The sequence below is a fragment of the Schistocerca nitens genome, chromosome 6 (assembly GCF_023898315.1).
Source record: "Schistocerca nitens isolate TAMUIC-IGC-003100 chromosome 6, iqSchNite1.1, whole genome shotgun sequence".
In the NCBI taxonomy this organism is placed as follows: domain Eukaryota; kingdom Metazoa; phylum Arthropoda; class Insecta; order Orthoptera; family Acrididae; genus Schistocerca; species Schistocerca nitens.
In genome coordinates, this window is record NC_064619.1 from 98997325 (window position 1) to 99015255 (window position 17931).

The window sequence follows — 17931 nt, forward strand, 5'->3', positions numbered from 1 at the left end:
GAGCCTTCGTGGATTGTTGAAGCACTAGCAATGCACATTTCCTATATCGACTATTCCTTCGTTGGGGAATGGCGCCTCGTCGGTAAAAAGAGCATCTGAGAAAAAATTAGGATTAGGCAGAAGTTATTACTGAGCCCACTGACAAAATTGTACCCTATTGTTGAAGTCACGTCCATGAAGTCGTTGGTGTAAATAAACATGGTAAGGATGGAATTTACCACGTTGGAGAATGCAATGTGCACTTTTGTATATTTGTTAATCAATTTGCAAAAAGGATTTACATAAAAATTAATGCAAGAAAATCAGGCAGGAACGTACACAATGACACCGACTCGAGTTCAGATTCAAAACCGTAGGCTGTAACCTGGAATAAATCTAATCATGAAATCAATAAAGCAAATATCACAGAGCATATCCATTTGACTGCTATAAGTGTTTGGCACTCAGATTGTGTGAAAAATAGCAGCCATCTTGCTTGCTGTTAATAGTTCTACTACTGGAATTTTCTTAAATAAATATTTTCTGTCAGGCAAATTATGTCTTATTAGCGCGTACCTTTCTTCAAATAACTGCTGATTAAGTTTTGCATGACAATTTAAGGAACTTCTGAAACGCGAGCAGAAATTACACAAAGGAATAAATCATTCTGCTGTACAGTACTTCTCAAAACTCATTGAAATTTGATTTTCGTAGTCATTGAACGATTATACTGGTTTTTAAGTGAAGATTTCGCTGAGCACAAAATTTGGCTACCATTATCCGTCTCCATTTTTTTGTTTTGTTTTTGTTTTGATAACTTTCACTTTGTTAAACGAATATTCAAACTTAAATTTGCTCAGCAGCTTTAATCTTTTTAAAATAAGAAGGTAGGACACTACATGGTAATTGTTCAGGTTTAAGCACTAGTAATACAGTGTTCAGGCTGAGTTGGTAATTATTCACAGAATAGGACTACTGCGCTGGCTACCTTTGATACATTCTCATTCCTGAAATATCTAAAATTTTCATTCAAATCTTAATCAATAGTTAATTAATGAAAGACATCTTTGGCCTAACAGAAAGTATATTCCAGTTGGTCTGGGCTTACTTCAGTGAATGGTTGCTGGTGCTGCGTTGGTAAAATTCATCGAAAATGGATGACAACAGGCTCTTCTTAGCGTTGCTTTCAAACAAGCATTTTTAGGGGCACAAGTTACTTCTTTCATATTAATTCCTCTTGATGCCTTCTGTGCAATTAACACCATAATTATGCCTGGACATAACATCAAATTCTTCGAGTTTGGAACCGTAGAATGTGCCGCTCTACGTGCTGCTAGGAATCATTAGCCCAATGCAGTTCTGTCACACTCTGCTGCACAAGATCTCGAGATAGACTCCAGTGCAATGTACACGTCAGCGTCCAGCGACAGCATTCCCTACTTCAAATGCACTGTTGGACTTTTCACAGCAGCAAATCACACTGACGAGACCAGCGTGTCTCCTACATATTGTTACATAATCTCTTAAGATACTGCATTTAGATTATATAATCGTATTTATTCATAAGAAAACAGTTACAAAATAGTGACAAAAATATTACATAAAAACTAATCCATTACTCAAAATTACAAAATCAATACTGTGAAAATTTCTTTTATTAGACATTGTGTTATGTTACACGGTCAGCAAACCACCGCTGGGACTATGGCTCTGAATGGCTCTGAGCACTATGGGACTCAACTTCTGAGGTCATTAGTCCCCAAGAACTTAGAAATAGCTAAACCTAACTAACCTAAGGACATCACACACATCCACGCCCGATCGCTGGGACTATCGCCACCAAGAATAAAAATAGTAAAACTACTGATGGCGGATGTGATTAACATAAAGGTAATCCTTCCATTACGATCGCCTTAAGCGACTCCGACATTTGTCGCGCGTAAACCTAATGGGGCTACATAGACCGGTTGTAGACTAAAGAGAAAGAAACAAGAAATGTTATTCAATGCGTTTCACTATCAGACTTACACTCAAGATTTCATTGATTCATAGGAGCAACTGTGTTGACGACCCGTGATCTAAAGCTTACACTGAAGCTCTCTTAGCAGAAAAATTAAAGCCATTTACAGCTTTCATCACCAAATGTAATATCTATGAATGTGAAAGAGTGTCTGTCGCTTATCTACTGTGTATACTGCTGATGCGATGCTATTGGAGGTAATGGGTAACACTTTTTCGGAAATTACATATTTTACGGTAATGGTTACATAACGATTAGTTATTTACAGTAACGATATGAATACGTATATTCTGCATTTGTTTAAAGTATCTATCTGCCTTTACAGTGATGGTCTTACTGTTTGTTAATCCTGACAAAAAGAAATTAGGATAATTCATAGATCGGCATGTTATTTTAGAAAATTCATAAAAGGATTTTCTCAAAAGGCAGCTCCATTAAGTGAATTGCGAAAGAGAAACAGGAAGCTCGAGCTGGAGAAGGCTTTCAGTCCTTTAAAACAGGCGTTATGCACGGCTCTTGTGTTAGTCTGAAAATTCTATTCTCAGTCAAACTGTAATTGGTGAAAGTTTTATTACTATGAAAAATTTTAATTATTATTAGCCTGGTGAAAAAGGTACGGAAATAGGATGACCTCTATCGCTGACAGTATAATCAATAATCTGTGATATGTAACTGAACAACTTGAATTAAGAAAGCCCTTATTCCGACATGTCAGTATTCAGATAGAGAACAAAAAATGAAATTAATTAGCTTCCTATAGACGATGAAAGTTCAGTTCTCTAGTGTCTGATTGCTATTTTCAAAATATTGTCTAAAATCTCCTAACAATTTATACTGTAATAGTTCTGCTCGCAGCAGACAACTTACCTCGCCTTGCCCCTGCAATTGTGCGACCAACAACATGCTAAAATAATTCAGAAGATGTACTGGAATCCATGCAAAATACAATGCATGATCACAACCACTGATGCTGTTATTCCTTTTTTTTATTTGTATAGACATTAAATGATGGGTCGGGGTTGAGTCAACAAGCCTTAAGCAGTGTAAAAGAATAAAAGGAATCAATAAAAACTTTTAGTTTAGTATATTCTGAAAATTGAAGATTCATATACTAACAAACTTTACTCAGACCTTTCTTTTCCTTGGGCATTTTGACTATCTAAAACTTTAATTACTCCGCAATGTCCAAATCAGTAACCACGTGAGTAGTCAATACTTTCAAATCATGCATACACATATCTGACAAAATCCCTCTAGTACGCAAGCAAGCAACAAATACGTGCATCAAACACGGAAATTATTTAAAGAAATATCCTCAATTAAAGGAAACATTTACTCCGGCGCTACTGGTAGTTTGCGATCTCTCCTGACGCGGGGCTTCTCTCCACGCCAGGCTGCATCTGATTACTACCGACAATTTTTCGCTCGCTACCACTCGCGAAAATAATATCTCAGACTCATAGTTTATGTATGCACGCAACAGCAGAATGAGTAGCCAACTTTCCACAAAAAATATGAGCGTCCAACATTCAAGTTCTACCTAGTGTCAGTAAATAATTTGTATTACGCACAGTTTATATTACAGATCTACGCCTCGATATCGGTGGTTGGCACACTTTTCGTATAAGACGAGGATGAGGTCAGACACTTGACAGCATATGTATCAAGAACACTTAATCATTTAGAAATACTCGTAGAAACACTGTTCGTAAGATTTAATTATTAGCAGTATTCTTTGACTTACGCTAATTTAAGTTTTATCTTAAACATGCACATTTCGGTTTAGAAACTGACAACACAGCCTTAAGCAGGTATTGGGAAAACCACATAACATGGGACGCTTCGCCAGATGGACTTCTAGAATGTTGGGGTTCAGCTTCCAGGATGCTAATGTAGGAGGAGATGACAGTATAATTTCTCGCACTTCAAGCAGAATGTTTGCATAAGAAGTGGTAGGGAAAGAACAGCAACCATGTATGATTATTTTAAAACTTACCTGAGTTATTCGTAAGGATAAAACAATACAGCGAAATTCCTAACGTCAAAGAAAGATTGCAGGAAGCTCTGAATATCAAACCATAGTCCCTAAAGCAGGAAGTGCTATGTTCCATTGCGGAAAAAGGTAAGAAACCTTAAACAGTAGCGACTCAGACATCAGTGCCATACACATTTACCTATTGTCACATATAGTCTGTGGGATGCCACTACAGAATCTTCAACTGTCGAAATAAGATAACAGAATATTTCATGTGGTTTAATATGGACGCAGATATCAAACATAATTAGATGTTTGTAAAGTTCGTGCCGAAAGTAAGCCAGCTCAGAACACGGAAATGACTTCTCCCCATCTAATCCAGTCGAAAATGTCTTAGATAAAAATCTTTGTTTATTTGGCAGGATCACTACTAACGTCGGGATATGGGAGTTGCTGCATAGCTGAGTCGATGCTTTTTCACGTTTTACTTGGTTCTGTCCCACGAAGGTGGCCACCACGGAGATTGTTATTCAAGTGCTGCGGATCATGCTCGCCATGTGCGGCCCGGTCAGGACATTAGTCACCAGTAGTAACACATGCTTCACGTCCAATGGATTCAAGAACTTTGCTATGGTATTATAAAAATCCTGTAGTACCAAGATACTGTACTACCATATCTCTACCTACTGTGAAAGAGTAAGAAACTTTACATTCATTCTTGACAACCGATCACACTCTCAACCAACAGACAAGGGCCTGATCATTGCCATAGCTAATGTTAGCGATTAACGCTGAAAAAGACCACATTTACCAGGCTACACTTGCTTAGTTATTCCGTGACTGCCTGGCTGCCAATCCTCTGAGTAATTTATGGTGATTGGGTACCAGTTGTCTGAGAAAATATCGCCTCGGTACTAGATTACACGGTAAAGAAGGGCATAAAAAACAAGAAAGCTCATAAACGAAAAATGCTAAGATATAACAGGGACCTACAACCGTACCCCAATAAGGTGAGACATAACGTAATGGTTCAAAATTTAAGGTTTACCAGGTGAGCAGTGTACAACATTACCTACAAGCTCCTGCCACGATTTAATAAGCAGTTGGAAACCACCAGTTGCCTTGTTATTATTTGACTTTGAAAGAAAACGAATCTTTCGAGCTGATATTTCACAAGTCAAAACGGTGAATAACCAAATTAAGTATTCTTGTTGGTATATTGTCGTTCTGAAGCTTGTGCACCGTAGTTTAAAGTACTGTGGTAGGGGAGTATGTACCGATCAGCACCAAAATGTAGACCGGATGAGCGCTGCCTTGTAGAGTGTATTCATTCGAGACACACTACTCCCATCCCAGGCTTTATGGTCCGGGGTGCGACAAACTCTTGTTCGGTTTCATTCTGGAGGAGACGCTAGACACCGCTCAGTAGGTGTGCAATGTTGTTAGACCTGACTTTGTGCCATTCTTGCAGTAGGAAGGGGGTGCGTTGTTCCAGTAGGCTAAAGCTCGTCCACACACAGCCCATGAAAGTCAACGTGCTCTGAAAGACATGCAGCAGCTTCCCTAGGCAGCACTCTCTGTACTTATCTATAATGAAGCACTTGTGCGATATGATGGGACAAGAACTGACTCATGCGACTCGTCAACCAATAACTCTTACAGTACTGCACAAGCAGGTAGAGCACACTTAGCATAACGTATCCCAGGTGTGAGGTAAAGGTAAGTTTGGTGTTGGCATGGCCGCACGGCGTGCTCGTCAAGCTGGGGCTCGTCGGCAACAGTGTGGTGCCAACGTTAGTGTAGCAAGAGGGGTAGCCCCAGCGCATGGTCCAGGCCGACCGCGTGGCTGGGAATTCCATGGTAACGCTGTGTCGAGGACTGTGCTTTGTGTCGATGAAGAAGATTCGTATACAGGGAGTGCTAAAGATGGGGGACTTTGTAAAACACATAATGGCAGACATCTCACAGTTCATGTAGAAATTAATAATAGCCAGAGGAATCATGATACCTCAAACAGAAACATGTACATTACCATTATTTGCACAACTCTGATCATGTAATCAGATTTTCAATATCTTTATTAGTTTATAGTTTAGTATCTGATAGTAAAATATGCTTGTACCACCCAGCAACAAATTTCCAAAATCTAAACGGTTCATCCGATTTTGTCGATCGACATGTCTCTAGAGAGCTATTAGTGTAAAGCTATATTGGTATAAATTACAGGGATGTAACTTAAATAGTATATGAGTTATTAGAGGTTAGAGTGGCCGATTACTATCGATCGCGTCAGACCCTAAGTACTCCACAGTTACACGAAAAAACGGTAGCAGTATCTTATAAATGTATTGATTCATCCAAATCTTCGTTAATATCCGACATATGCTATTCTTGAAGAAACTGGTCAATTATTTACTGTATTTTAGAAAGGGCAGAGTCATTAGGCTCCAGGCCTACGTTTTGCTTCCTTTCTTTTGACGTACGTTTATTTTATTGTTTATGTATTTAATAATTTGTGTTAGAGCGTGTTTATGGTCCATCCGTAGGAATATTGATTTAATTCCGTGTTGTTTAAATGTAACTCCAGTAATTCGTATGTGTTTTAATATGTGTGTGTGTGCGTTGGTTTGAAGACATAGCGCGAGTGCTCTAGCCAATCACAGCGCTCGTAAATGGTGAGACTGAAAGGAAGTGGGGGAGGAGCATAGTTGCGAGAGAGGACACAGTGGCAGATCTGGTGGTCAATTAAATACAACTTAAGGGAATTTGAGCATACTGTGACTCAGTCGCTTGCGTTATGACTTTGTTCCTAGAGTATCGTTTTCCGCTGGAGGGAATCTCTAGCGATTGTTGTGGTTGGTTTTGAGAAGTGGTTTGTTGAGTAGTTTCTATTTTTGGTTTCGTTGTAGACAGATTTGTCACGATAAACGGTGGAGCTCGGAATTCAAAGGCAGACACGATTTCTGCGAGGCACTTGGTCAAAGCAATGATCTGAGATGATCAATTCTCCGTGCTAAACTCCGTGTGAGTGTGTGTAGTGAAACGAAAAAAAAAAATTGTGCAAGAAGGCACCTTAGCGCTGAGTGGCACAAGAAGTGCTTACAACATCGCACATTAGTATAATTGCAATAAAAAAATTTATTTCTGGTCCAAAAATTTATTTATGCAGAATTGTAATGCAGGTATTTATTTAATACGCCGTTTCGTTCATAAGTTGTCTAAGTTTAAGTTATTTCGAAATTCATGGTGCTCCCACACCACTACTAAAATTTGGTAACACTACTAGACTGCCGTTTTAATCACTTAATTGTGTTCTTAGAAATTTGTTTTATATGTACTTGTGTGAAATGAAGGGTGCTACTTATGAACATTCCGCCAAGCCGGAATGATAATAAGTGGTGATGTGTGGGGTAACGGGCGAGTTGTGACCCCCTGAAAATATTCGAAGTTCAGACTTGGCGACCATAGCTCGGGCCGTTTGGCAAGGTGCGGCTTGTCAGCAAGCTCGTGGTTCCTCACAACGGCCGTGGTCCATCGGCCGCGTCGCTGGGAATTCCGCTGTGACCAGGACGGTGCTTTCGGTCGATGAAGGCGACACGCCAGGAGTGCCAAAGATGGCAGACATTGTGAAGCCTTAGTGGCAGAAATTTCACAGTTGGTATGGAAATTAATAATAGCCAAATGAATCATGATACATTAAAAAGAAACATTTACATTACTATTATTTGCACGACGATTCTGATGGTGCGATCAGATTTTCAATATGTTTATTAGTTTAAAGCATAGTATCTAATAGTAAATTATACAAGTACCACCCAGCAACGAATTTCAAAAATAGAAACGCTTCATCCGATTTAGTCAATCACCATGTCTTCAGAAAGCTATTAGTGTAAAGCTAAATTGGTATGAATTACAGGCATGTAACTTAAATAGTACATGAGTTATTGAAGGTCAGAGTGGCCGATTACTATCGATCGCGTCAGGCCTTAAGTACTCCAGAGCTAAGCGAAAAAACAGCAGCAGCATCATATAAATGTACTAATTCATCCATATCTTTGTTAATATCTGATATATGCTATTCTTGAAGAAACTGGTCAATTATTTACTGTGTTTCAGAAAGGGTAGAGTCATTAGACTCCTGGCCTACCTTTTGCTTCCTTTCTTTTGATGTATGTTTATTTAATTGTTTATGTATTTAATAATGTGTGTTAGAGCGTGTTTATAGTCCAGCCGTAGGAATATTGATTTAAATTCAAGTTATTTAAATGTAACTCCAGTAAATCGTATGTGTCTTAATATGTGTGTGGGTGCGTTGGCTTTAAGACATAGCGCTAGTGCTGTAGCCAATGAAAGCGCTTGTAAATGGTGAGACTGAATGGAAGTTGGGGAGGAGCATAGTTTCGAGAGAGGACACAGTGGCAGATCTGAACAGTACGGGACAGGACACGGAAAGGGCTGGACGGTGTGACGGACGGGCAGTGGCGGCAAAGACTTCGAGTGGAGCAGTATTTTGCACGTGATATTCAGAGAAAGAGATACTTCGGAGTGCTGACTCGTGTGCGTTTGAGAATTCCGTGGCCTCTGCAGTGAAGACGAAGTACGCGTTTGAAAGCAAATATCTCGAGAGCTGTGTTGTTGTTCATTACTGATTACGTGTTGTAGGAAGCTATTGTTTCCCTGTTATTCAAGTTATTTTTTGTAATTGCTGGATCATCGACACCAATAAGTGTTTGGCAGAAATATACCGCTTTGTCAAAAGTACTTCTACTATCATACCCATCATGGGCAGTCGTTAACATAGTACCTGCAGATTTTATTTGGTTGCAATTTTTCATTTATAAATTTCTATATTAATTCGTAATTGCCAAGTGATAACAACCTTCGACCATTCGATTCATGTGTGTATTCATATTGTATACTGTTGACTCAGCAGTGTTTGTCTTGTAATGCGGCAACTAAGTATCCCAGCTTCTAGAAAGCGAAATAAGCCAAAGCTATGAATATTGCAACGTTGTGTCGGAGGGTGCGTATTTATTTTGAAAAGCTCGCACTGTGAAACTTACCTTAATGTTGACCTAGACGTTTTGCTTTGTCTGACTTTACAGAAGAGAAGTGAAGGTTATTCAAGCGAAATGATTCTATGCTGTTTAATTTGTCTTAACGATTAACGCTCATTGCGTTTGCTTTTTAGATGAGCTGCATCTCCTGGTCTACGAGTTGTATGTAGAGGCCGATCTGAAACTACGTAATATCGTATAACGGCAACAGCCTCGCTGCAAACCGTTGTGAATGTACTGACTGGCCTAGGGAACTAGTTTGTGACTTTCATACGCTGGCATTCCGACCACGTAATGAAATAAATATTGTCTGAATGAATGGTTGTCGATGTAACTAATTAATTGATGGATTTAATGAAAGTATTATTTCACTGTTTTATGTTTTTCATCTGTTGCCCGAGTTTAATTAATAGAAGAGTAATATTATCGCCCTGTACTCCTGTCATTCACTGTTTGCTCCATATCTTCCTGAGGTACAATATGTAACCATTATTTAGAGAGAAACGAAATTATTCTTGAACTTTGATTATTTAGTTTTGAAAGTTACTCAGGGAATTTGTATTGGCGATTGTCCTCCTGATATACCGGAAAAATTTCACTCATTCTACCGACATACAGTCGTCATGTATTCGAGGTGGCTTTGCAGAAAATTTTTTGTGCTAGCACACGATCTCCAATTGTTCGAGAATTGGGATTACAGACAGCTTGTTTTAAAATTTTACAACAGAAAGAGCAGCGCGAAAGGATGTCTGCTAGAGACACACAACCATTTCCGGTTCTCAGGAACGGAATCGAAATTAAGCAGCCCGTAGATTACCAGCTGCACTGAATGGCGACGACCGTTCATTATTAGCAGTGCTCACACTATGTAGACAATTCTTCTGACCCTCTGCATGCTATAGTCTTAGAAATAAACTGTGCATGAAATTACAAAACAGAGTGGAAAGCAACTCCAAAAGTGTAATAACCAGACCAAGAAGACGACTATGCGAGTTCTTAGAGTAATTCGTCTAAAGAGAAGTTTCTAAATTATAAACTTTAAGTGTCTAAATAACTTACACATTGACTATATTTAAGTTCTATAAGCGTTGACCACACTCGTGTTAGAGATGGAATCTCCAATATATTCCTCAACAACTATTCAGTTCACGAGATAGCTGGATTACTTATCATGTTGCGGCAGTCAACATGGCAAACAGCAAGCACGTCTTCGGTGGTTAATGGGAAACTAAGCGCACACTAATACTCCTTTCCTGTAACACTGCTTACTATCGAAAGAATTATGAATTGTGAATGATGGTTGTATACGTGGAAGATACCTGGAAACACAGTAAGTCAGATTGATTGTATGATGGTAAGGCTAACTCCACGTGTGTTTTGTCGACGTGGTTTGAGCTGGAAAGAAATGCGACATGAACGGAGAGCTGGAATTCACGCGGCTGCAGCAGAGGAGCGGAGCGTTTGCAAGGTCACGAACAGCAAAATGCACCACGGGCTATTTATCAGCTGGAAAATAAGCTGCTTGAGTGGTCACACGAGCGTGTTGTCAAGCAGCGTTTAGCCTGTGAAGCCCTCCCGGCCATAACACAGATATGATGCGCAACATGGAGTATGTACAAGGCGAGCTCTTAATTCTGTAACCCAACAATATCCATGTATTTATGATGTAAGATGACTAGACTATACAAAAGGAAGTATTAAGATAGAGTTGTAGTCAGCAATAATTATCTTGTCACTTTTTGGTGAAGTATGGGAGAAAATAGAACCAGAAGAAAGATACAAGAGTTATAAATTACGAAAACTTTGAAAAAACTTTCATTTATTAAGGGAGATAGGGGCTAGTGGACTTGAGTTTGCTTTTTGATTTTTCCATTATTTTGATCTTTCCACTATTTTGGAGAGATTGTGCTGAATGCGGTTGACAGCTTAAGTCCTTGATTAGGAAACCTTGAGCACCCATTTGCTTAGGCTACCCCGAAGCTTGCAATTACTCCAACTGGTCCCCAATGTGGGGTTCGTTGGCATGCCCCTAGGGGTTGAGTTGCATAACCTGATGTCAATAAGGATATCTAGGAAAAACACAGTAATTTTCCAGCAAATAAACATTTTATTTTCTCAAATTTTTGAGGTAACTTCCTTTTCAAAATTTAAATTCTTCAAACTAAATAATTCCTCGTGATAAAATAACACCTGAACGAAAAAAAATTCTCCTTAAATCCATAAAACAAAAGAATGGACTGAGATGTATGAACAAACAATGGATCATTACAGAAAAATAGGTTCTGCTTATTATTGTAGCTACCTCTAATTATTCAAACACATTATTTTCGACGTTTTAAATGCACTTGGAGTGTAGAAGTTGGAAGCTCGTTTATCTGAATACGTGGATTCAAATTCCCCACAATTTTTCTTTCGCCGTATCAAACCGAATCATCCTCGTCTGACGAGCTGCAGTTTTCCGCCTGTTGGCCATGGTGGACACGTCAATACCGTTGCCATCAGTTTTGACAATCTGCCCAGTGTGTTGGCTGGCGTGCGTGGTACTTCAACTAAACAGGCATTTATGTGTCATTCACGGTGAAATACGCGGTCCTAGGCATGGTGTGGATTTTTTGTTGTTCTCGTCCAGTGTGACCTGTTGGCCTTTTTTTTGAGGTTCTCCAAGGTTAATGGAGTAGTCAGATGATAGATATTACCATTTTTTATCCGATGGCCGAGGGCGAAGAGCTTTAGCCATGGAGAGTTCTTTCAGCCTGTGAACCATTATTAGGGGAGATAACAGACGTTTTTTCGGCATACCTAAGATGTGCCAGTCTATGATCAGAATCTCTCGAAGAAAAATCTGATCGACTTATCCACCTTTGACCGTTTTAGATGCGATTCTATTTTTGATGTAATTGTCCTACCTTTTTCGACTGGTTGGACTCAAGCTGGAACTTGTATTGGGCAAAGAGAAAATTTCTTCTGAGGTGATGTGTATGTGTATGTGATGAACAATAACGGGGTGATTAGGTGTAGAAGATGTTGGCTGAATGGTCATATTTATACTGAGAGACCCCATAGCTAATTATGCCATCTAACCCCAAGGGAATATCAAACGTAAAATGAATACACACATCAGACACAAGATGCTATGATACACACATACAAACACTGATAACCACTCTATCGGAAAGAGTCCTCAGTAGCGCCTCAACTCGAAATACACATTCAAGAGACGAATGAACTTTACATGAACTTTACGATGTAACATGTACTGTGCAGTCGGAATAACGACGAGTGAAGGGTCATTTCTTCTTGAATCTTCCAAGGAAACTGACGTTTCGGTGGGTGGTGCACCATTACATACACTCTTCACTGTCACGATGACAACACCCTACTTCAAGATGGCGGAAAGTAGAAGCTGTGGGCAACTAACCCCTTACACCGACAAACCTCCGTTTCCTCTATTTCAAATACACACACATCAAAAACGTTTTGCATCACATCGTTTACCAGAACTCCTGAAAATGGACGTTAACTGTGGGTATTGCACTACAAACAAAGTCCCTTTGACTGTTCTGGGATGTCACTAAACCCGACTAAAGATGTAAACAACCATGCATCAGTAGCGCCTATTAGACGGAGGGGGTCCGACAGCTGATCAGTTCCACTCATTCCACCAGGAAGGAGCTACACGGCTCGTGTCGTCTGTAGTTCAACCATGCCTAGACGGTGAACACCGCGGTTCGATGGCGGTGGCGATGGCGGTTTCTCGATGAGGCAACCCAAGGGCTACAAATCCAATGGATGACCGCTACCTACGGATTATGGCTCGGCGGAACCCTGACAGCAGCGCCACCATGCTGAATGAAGCATTTCGGGCAGCCACAGGACATCATGTTACGACTCAAGCTGTGAGCAATAGGATGCATGATGCGGAACTTCACTCCCAACGTCCATGGCGAGATCCATCTTAGCAACATCGGCACCATACAGCGCGGTACAGATGGCCCCAACAACATTCCGAATGGACCGCTCATGATTGGAATCACGTTCTCTTCCCCGATGAGTTTCGCACATGACTTCAGACAATCGTCGGAGATGTGTTTGGAGGCAACGCGGTCAGACTGTGTGTCCAGCGAGTGTGGCAAGGTGAAAGTTCCCTGCTGTTTTGGGGTGGCAATATGTGGGACCGACGTACGCCTCTGGTGGTCATGGAAGGCGCCGTAAGGGCTGTATGATACGTGAATGCCAATATGCAACCATATCGGCAGCATATTGGCGAGGCATTCGTCTTCATGGACGACAATTGGCGCCACCATCGTGCACATCTTGTGAAAGACTTCCTTCACGATAACGACATCGCTCGATTAGAGTGGCGAGCATGTTTTCCAGACATGAACCCTATCGTACATGCCTAGGATAGATTGAAAAGGGCCGTTTATGTGCGACTGGCCCCGCCAATCACTCTGAGGGATCTACGCCGAATCGCCGTTGAGGAGTGGGATAATCTGGAGCAACAGTGCTTTCATGAACTTGTAGAAAGTATGCCACGCCGAATACAGGCATCATCAGCGCAAGAGAATGTGCTACTTGGTATGAGAGTTAACGGTGTCTACAGCAATCTGAACCACCACCTCTGAAGGTCTCGCTGTACGGTGGTGCAACATGCAATGTCAAGTTTTCATAAGTAATAAAAAGGGCGAAAATGATGTGTATGTTGATCTCTATTAGAATTATCAGTACAGGTTCTGGAGCTCTGGGAAACCGAGGTGATGTAAAACGTTTTTGATGTGTGTTTACAAGCAAGTTCCATTTAAAATTGCAGTTAGGTTAGCCTTCTCAGACTGACCGTGTGCATCTATTTTGCCGAAGTACTGATCCGCAGATAGCGCAGAAGTAGACTGCAAAGTAGTCTGTGGCCAATTTACCGCTTGTGTTCGGTCTAATTCCGCGTTGAGACATACTTGTCAATGGACAACTCACGGTATCCTGAAAGCTGTAAGCGTCAACTGTCCATATGTATATGTGATGTACACAACATGTTTTAACTCTAATGTCTAAAAAATTAACATTCACATCTACTGGCCAGGTTAAAATCCACCGTTTATTTGCAAAATGCCAAATACGAATTCACCAAAACTCCCGGCCCTTGATAATCTGTAGTTCAAAAAAAAAAATTTTTTTTGGAGACGTCATGTTTCTTGCTCGATAAAGTCTCAAGAGATATTCATATAGGACAAATACCTTGTCAGCCATAAATACAAATGGAAGATGGGTAGCGGTAGGACAGATCGGAAGAGATCTCACTTGCTGGTGAGAGTAGATTATTTCCCCTAGACCAGTTCCTTTGGACAAATTTCAGTTTCCTTCATGACCAAGGCCTCATACATTATTGTACCTGAAACATTCATAGCTATATGAAAGAGCTACTAGGGCGATCTAAGAAATATTTTTATAGTCAATAAAGTCTCTTGCCACTCTGTAATGGTTTTGTAATCCTAATGGGTTTCCCATGTGTTTCCTATCAAAGGCTTTCACACAACGAAGGAAACTGGCCTTAATCTCATACATCTTACTGTTTCCCATCCAGTATTCAGTTTTTGGTTGTTCCATTGGTTCTTTCCATGTGTTTCCCATCAAAGGCTTTCACACAACGAAGGAAACTGGCCTTAATCTCATACATCTTACTGTTTCCCATACAGTATTCAGTTTTTGGTTGTTCCATTGGTTCTTTCCGGATCGTTCTCCATATAGCCACCCTTTTATCCCGAATAATACTTGGAATGGAAGAACGACCAATTATAAACTCTAAGTGATGTAAACAGAATGAGTTTCTTGCTACTAGATGTATGACAACTATTTGAAAATTGTGATCAGCGTATCACAATGTGTATAATTATATTTTGGGTAAGGAGGTATAGAGACGCAGTAAAAGCATGAAGGACAGAGATCTGATAACCTTAAAATTGCAGGGAAGCAGAAGTGGACGTGCAGCGAAGAATAAGAAACATTATCTCTGTAGCAAGCAAATGTACTTTGTCCAGTCAAGTTATTAATGAAGACATATTAAAAACTTCCAATGACTACTGCATTCGTTTTAATCACTGCGATATAGAAATTTTTTTTACAGGGCAACAGGAAGCATTGAGGAGCAAATTACAACCATTGGTTGCGCCTGTTTCAAGGGCTCCGATACGGTCTAGAAAAAGAAATTACGTACCAGACCTATTAGAACAACATATGATTAAAAACACTGTAGAACTACCTGACGTGTACCACCTTACAATGTGCCTATTTAGATGGGACAGTTTAGCAGCGAAAATTCCTGCTGTATGAGTCCCGCATAAGGCAGGTGGTGTCAGATATCGGTGTGTGTGTGTAATCTCTATGCGATCTGGTAGAGGACACTGGCTTACTGACACTGTTTGAGTTGCAGTCAAAATAATGTTCTTTTTATTTACAGTTCTGGTTGCTTAGTTTTCTGATTCTTTATTAATTACTGTTATAATTGGCTTAGCTATGAAACTGAATGAAAATGCGAAGCATAAAGTTTTTATACTATACGCTGAAGTAACTGGTCCCGTGAGGAACGTTCGAGAATGGCGCATGTGTTAGTCACTCGTAATGGGGAATTTGTTACAAACCATTTCGTCAATATATGGTACTGGGGAAATGAGATTATGGTTTCGGTAAAGTAGTTTTGTTGAGAGGTAATTAATTTTATTTTTTTGGGTGTTTCAGAATTTGCTTATGTTAATTTACTTTTGTGATTCAGTGACAAATTTTGATTGGTTCTGTACATATTCGCGGGAATCAGCGGGTTGGGTGCTGCTTTCCGATTGGTCTCATGTTTCTCTGACAATCAGGAATTAGCATATTCGCTCGCTTTTGGAGGCACTATAAATTTTGTTTGTGTAGAGACATGATTAGTGTCGCGGCTTGCATCTCAATGTGATCAGACCTACTGATATGTGCCCCACTGAAAATTAATCATATTTTGATAGTTAGGTACCAAAATGCTTAAGAAGAGTTGTAAAGTGTGGAAGAGAGTTCGATTTAACGCACTCTGTGAAATTCGGAAACTTCTGTCGACACCGAGCGAGGTGGCGCAGTGGTTAGCACACTGGACTCGCATTCGGGAAGACGTCGGTTCAATCCCGTCTCCAGCCATCCTGATTTAGGTTTTCCGTGATTTCCCCAAATCGTTTCAGGCAAATGCCGGGATGGTTCCTTTGAAAGGGCACGGCCGATTTCCTTCCCCATCCTTCCCTAACCCGAGCTTGCGCTCCGTCTCTAATGACCTCGTTGTCGACGGGACGTTAAACAACACTAACCTAACCTAACCTTCTGTCGACATTTTATACAACTAAATTCCTCGTGACGCGTTGCTTACTCGCGAAAGGGAACGTTTTATTATGTAAGTCTGATTATAGCAACATTCGAGCAAGCTGTTCTAAATGAAACAAACCGTTTGTAAACTTTCTGGGAAGTATCTTTAAAAATTACCATAAACCGGCTGCATTTATGAATGATGTGTACGTGTGGACTTTTCAAACTTTTTGCAGCTTAGAGTAAGGCTTTTTAATAACAGAGTGAAATATTACGGAAACATACACTTTCATTTAACTATTTCTTCCACCGAAAAAACAATATTTTCTGCAACCTGTGGTAACGAGGTGTACGGCTGTTTTTACTGTAGCTTTTTTGGGCTGAGAACTGCGTTTCAGTAACTTGAAAGATACGTGTGTGTGAGAAGAGATTTAGCACAATGCGAGTGGATACTCACAACGCACCGCGCCGCGACATTTCTCCCCAGAATACAGATCCTGCTGAAATGCTTTTACTGTCCCAAATTCCAGCGAAGAAGAAATTCAACCATATCCAGCTGAAATTTTAAAAATTTGTTCTGTCTTATTCAGAAACATCAGTATAGCCACCAACGCATCCCAGCGCAATTTTATTTGATACCACCCGTATTAACCTTCCACCCTTCCAAACTGCAGTTACAGCTGAAAGCTAAATGGAGTACGGATTATTGTGCCATATCGTCAGTTTATAACAGTAGTGTGATACATGTCGCTGTAGGAAACATCGTGGCTGCAACTGAACTGTAGTGTTAATAAAGTCTATCGTAAAGTAACTGCTAGTCATTCTTCTGTACTAACACAATCGCTCATGGCTGTATTTATTTTAGAAATGTCAGTTTGTACCGTACATAATAGATTTTCTCAATGAATTAACTGACACTGGATAGTAATCAAAAAATTATTTGGCTATGCCTTTAGTTCCTAATGCAGGAGAAAGAACTTTACCTTTGTTGACATATGAGTTGCTATTGGGTGGAGTTACCATTTCCTTGGGTATTTCATTTTGAACGATGACGACGATAACAAGTAGTACACACTGTGTGAAAACTTCGTTGCTATATAGATAAACACTTCCCTTTTTTTTCTTGCAACGTTGCTTCTCTGTCTCGTGTAGCTGGTCGTCCGACTAGCACTAAGCAGCAGTTATTCCAGCTAAATGTGGCCGCCAGAATAACTGGAATTCCTACCACATTGTTAGCTGCTCAAATCTCGCTGGAAAAAACGCCTCTGCGGCCGTAACCTTAGACAGAGATTTCGGAGTTGGATTTTAAACTATAAAACATTGCTTTGGGCAGGCAGGGACTCTGACCACAATCTTTTGGTTATCAGCTGTGTAATAAAACTCCATAAATTGCAAAAAGATACAAAATTAAGGAGATGGGACCACGATCTAGATAAGTTTAAAGAACAATAGGATGTTGAGAGATTCGCAGGAAGCCTTAGCAAAATATTGACAGAAGCAATGCAAAGAAATATAGCAGGAGCCGAATGGGTAGATTTGAGAAATGATTAGTGAATACAGCAGAGGGTCAAGTAGGTAAAACGATA